Source organism: Triticum aestivum, chromosome 3A (assembly GCF_018294505.1).
Source record: "Triticum aestivum cultivar Chinese Spring chromosome 3A, IWGSC CS RefSeq v2.1, whole genome shotgun sequence".
Taxonomy (NCBI): domain Eukaryota; kingdom Viridiplantae; phylum Streptophyta; class Magnoliopsida; order Poales; family Poaceae; genus Triticum; species Triticum aestivum.
In genome coordinates, this window is record NC_057800.1 from 284,638,516 (window position 1) to 284,643,747 (window position 5,232).

A 5,232-nucleotide genomic window follows, 5' to 3' on the forward strand; every position below is an offset into this window, starting at 1 on the left:
GAGGGAACGAGAGAGAGTGGGAGAGGTACGGGGCGGCGCGTGGCGTCGCCTGGACGCAGCTGGGATGAAGCAGCCAGAGAGGAGGTCACCGGGCACGTGCGTGCGCGCCACGGGCACACGCCCTGTCCTCCTGGCGAGAGGTCAGGGACGACTGGCATCGCCAGCTGGCTGGGCCGGCCTGCTGGGCCGCACAGTGACAGGCTTCATGTGAGCACAGGTAAGCATTTTTCATTTTTGTTTTCTTCTCTATTTTCTGACATTTGTTTCTGATTTAGTAAAATACTAAATCATTTTATTTTCTTCTGAAAATTATTGTAGGAACTAATTGGATTATTCCAAAGCCCCACAGTAAAAATGAGAATTATTGGACATATATAATATATATAACATATATATATCCAATGCAAATAATTATTGCATTAATTCCAAATGGCCAAAATAAATATTTATGAGTTCCTAAAAATATTGGTTTGAATTTTACCTCTGACCAATATTTTTAAAGAGCAACATGAACATTTTCTTGGACCTTTTTGGAGCAACTTTTATCTGGGTTATTTCCAGAAATGATTTCTGAGGGTTTCACAAATCCCCATTTCAAATTTAAATGGAATTTAAACATGATGCACACATGAAAGCTAGCCTAGGTCATACCAGAACTAGGGATGTGACAACTCGCCCCACTCGAAAAAATCTCGTCCCGAGATTCAAGAGTTGGTGGAAAGAAAGCGCGGTACTCAAGTCGAAGACGATCTTCACACTCCCAGGTAGCTTCTCTCTCAGAATGATGAGACCACTAAACCTTGAGAAACTTGATGTTATGACGTCGAGTGACACGCTCTGCTTGATCCAGAATGCGGACGGGGTACTCTCGATAAGTGAGGTTATCTTGGAGATCAAGCGTTTCGTGGTCCACTCCGCGGATGGGATCCGAGAAGCAACGCCTGATTTGTGGGACGTGGAAGACATCATGTACTCAAGAAAGATGTGGGGGTAGTTCCAACTGGTAGGCAACCTCTCCTAGTTTAGCGAGAATGCGAAAAGGACCAATGTAACGAGGAGCCAACTTGCCCTTGATACCGAAACGATGGGTACCCTTCAAAGGGGTAACCCGAAGGTAAGCCTTGTCGCCAACTTCATAAGCCACTTCCTTATGACGACGGTCATACTGGCTCTTTTGACGAGATTAGGCTGTTTTCAAATTCTCACGAATGATGCGAACTTGCTCTTCTGCCTCCTGGATCATGTCCGGTCCAAAGAATTGTCTTTCACCGGTTTCTGACCAGTTCAGAGGTGTTCGACATCTTCGTCCATACAGAACCTCAAAAGGAGCTTTCTTTAGGCTGGATTTGTAGCTATTGTTATAAGCAAACTCGGCGAAGGGAAGACACTTCTCCCAATCCATACCGAATAAGATAACACAAGCTCTAAGCATGTCTTCGAGGATTTGGTTGACCCTTTCCACCTGACCACTTGATTGAGGGTGGAAAGCGGTACTGAAAGAAAGATGGGTGCCCATGGCAGTTTGGAAACTCTCCCAGAAATGAGAAGTGAAAAGACTACCACGGTCTGAATTGATCTCTAGTGGAACACCATGAAGTGAAACTATTCGAGAAATATATAAGTCAGCGAGCTGACTAGTGGTGATATTCTCTCGAATAGGTAGGAAGTGAGACACTTTGGAAAGACGATCAATGACTACGAAGATAGCGTTATTCCCTCTCTTGGTCTTGGGAAAGCCGATGATGAAGTCCATACCAACTTTATCCCATTTCCACCCAGGAATAGCTAAAGGCTTAAGGGTGCCAGCAGGTCTCTGATGTTCTGCCTTAACGTGACGACAAACGTCACAGTTGGCAATGAACTCAGCGATTTCTCTCTTCATCCTAGTCCACCAGAACCTCTGGCATAGGTCCTGATACATCTTAGTACTACCGGGATGAATCGTGAGAGGAGATTCATGAGCCTCCTTAAGGATTAGTTGTCATAGATGTTGATTCTTGGGAACCACCAAGTGATTATCAAAGAAAACAACACCTCGATCATCTATGGAGAAACTACCACCAACTCCCTTGTTAATGTTTCTCTTGATCTAGGAAATTCCCGTATCCTGCTTCTGAGCAGAGATGATTTGATCCACAAGAGTAGGTTTTGCCACCAAGGTAGAAAGGAATCCATGAGGAGAAATGTGAAGGTTAAGCTTACAGAATTCCTCATGGAGAAGTGGTTGGCCCTGTTGCAACATAAGATTGTTGTAATAGGACTTATGACTTAGCGCATCAGCCATGACATTCCCCTTGCCTGGGGTGTTGGTAATTCCTAAGTCGTAATCTGAGATCAACTCCAACCAACGTCTTTGCCTAAGGTTCAAATCTAGTTGGGTGAAGATATGCTTGAGACTCTGGTGGTCGGTGTAAGTCTCACAACGTTTACCGAGAAGGTAATGTCACCATGTCTTAAGTGCATAGACTACGGCTGCAAGCTCTAAATCATGTGTAGGATAATTCTCCTCACGTGGATGCAACTGTCGAGATGCATAGGCAATCACATGACGATCCTGCATAAGGGTGCAACCTAGTCCCTGTCGTGAGGCGTCGTAGTAGATAACAAAGTCCTTAGTGAAATCCGGTGGCACAAGTATGGCAGCAGAAGTCAGGCGTCTTTTCAGTTCCTGAAAACTATACTCACACTGTGGGGACCACTCAAACTTTTTATCTTTATTGAGAAGTTCCGTGAGAGGTTTGGCCTCTTTGGAGAAGTTCCCAATGAAGCGGCGACAATAACTGGCTAGGCCAAGGAAACTCCTAAATTGCTTAACCGTTTCAGGCGGAGTCCAATTAGGAACGGCCTGAACTCTCTCGGGATTGACAGCAATTCCCTTACCAGAGATTACATGGCCGAGATAGGTCACTTCTGGTAACCAAAATTCGCACTTGGAGAACTTGGCATAAAGGCGGTGCTCTCTGAGTTTTTCTAACACAAGTCTAAGATGTTCGGCATGCTCTTCCTCGTTCTTCGAGTAAATAAGGATATCATCGAGGTAAACCACGATGAACTTATCTAAGTACTACATGAAGATCGAGTTCATCAAGCGGGAGAATGTAGCTGGAGCGTTGGTTAGACCAAAGGACATGACGGTGTACTCGTACTGACCATAACGAGTGACAAAAGCCGTTTTAGGAATGTCCCCATTTCTGATCTTGATTTGGTGGTAGCCTAACCTCAAATCCATCTTGGAGAAGACTGAGGATCCAGCGAGCTGATCATACAGATCGTTGATCCTGGGGAGCGGATACTTGTTCTTTATCGTGACCAAATTAACGGGGCGATAATCTACAACCATCCGGTCCGTACCATCCTTCTTCTTGACGAAGAGAATGGGGCAAGCCCAAGGAGAAGAACTAGGACGGATGAAACCCTTTTGCAAGGACTCATCAAGTAGTTTCTTAAGCTCAGCTAGCTCTAAGGGTGCCATCTTGTAAGGTCTCCTAGAAATTGGGGCGGTTCCTGGGAGAAGATCTATGACAAACTCTACATCCCTGTCAGGTGGAATACCAGGCAGTTCCTCAGGGAAGACATCCGGAAAGTCACGGACTACCGGGATATCTTCAAGGTCTGGAAGAGGGCTGGCATTAAGAGAATTTTGCAATTCTGGTGGAGACAGTGACTATCTTGCCAGATGGGTGTGTGAGCTGAACAGACCTGGTGTAACAGTCAATCTTGGCATAATGAGCTTTCATCCAGTCCATACCCAAGATGATGTTAATATCTGAAGACTTAAGAGATATTAAGGAAGCTAGGAATACAAGTCTGTCAACATGTATTTCATTGCCATAACTTATCCTAGAAGTTTGCCATTTGGATCCAGGAGTTTGAATGAGTAGTGGGGAGGGCATATCACAAAATGACATGTCATGCAAGCGGGCATAACTTTCGGAAATGAAGGAGTGAGATGCTCTAGTATCGAATAGAACCGAAGCTGGATGACAGTTGACAAGGAGTGCACCAAGAACGACATCTGGATCATCATGAGCGTCTTTAGCTGAGACGTGATGCACACGTCCAAGTTCAGTGGAAGATGACTTGGCATTGATCATATGGTGTGATAGCTTACTACCACGGCCAACAGACTTCTCGGGCTGGGGTGGAGCAACACGGGTCTGAGTGCAAATACGGGCAATGTGGCCTGGCTCTCCGCACTTGTAACAAATCTTGGAGGTAGGACATGGACTCGCATGACAAGTGGTCTACCAATAGGCATGGGTGTAGGATATGGTTGAACTGGGTGAGGTGCCACACAAGAAGGCCTCAGTGTATAACCGGGTGGAAGAGCGGAGTTTGGAACCCAAATCCGGTGCTTCTGATAACTAGAACCGGAGGAAGAACCCAAATCACGGGTGTGCTTACAAGACTCCTCGAAAGTGAGTTGAGTTGTCTCTGCATTAATGGCCTTGTTCACAAGAGCCTGGAATATATTGCAATGATGCAAGTGGAGATCACGAAGCAACTTGGGGTTGAGACCCTTCCGGAACCTAGCCTTCTTCTTGGCGTTCGTGGACACTTCTTCTGTAGCATAGCGGGCAGGGTTCTCAAACTCTCTACTGTAAGTATCAACAGCCATCTTACTCTGGGTGAAACTATAGAACTCTTCTCTCTTGCGGTCAATGAGAGCCTGAGGAATGTGATGCTCGCGAAAAGCCTCAGTGAAATCTCTCCAGGTGGTTATCTGGCTAGCTGGAAGCATAGCCTCATAGTTCTTCCACCAAAGACTAGCAGGACCTTCCAGGTGATATGTAGCATAGGTGACCTTGTCATCTTCAGCTACGCTCGCGGAACGTAGCTTGTGTGTGATACTACGGAGCCAGTCATCTGCATCGAGTGGTTCAATGGAATGACGGAAGGTAGGTGGTTTGAAACCAATGAAATCATGGATGGTCGCTGACTCTTTGCACTGAGGTGCGGTGTTCTCCTCTATACGTGCTAACAAGCGGTTGGTCTCACGCTTGTTCATCTCAACCTCTAGCATGAACTTTGCCAACGAAGGCTAGTCGGGAGGATCCTCATCCCTACCACCTCCGTGGTTCCGCCTACGAGCAACAGAATTTCGGTTAACCGGCAACATCCTGAAGAACGAAACCAAGGAAACAAGGATGGATTCAGCATCATCATAAGGATGTAGAATATAGTACAAGGAAAATACTATCTCTTGAACTCCTAGGATAATTCCGGCAGCAT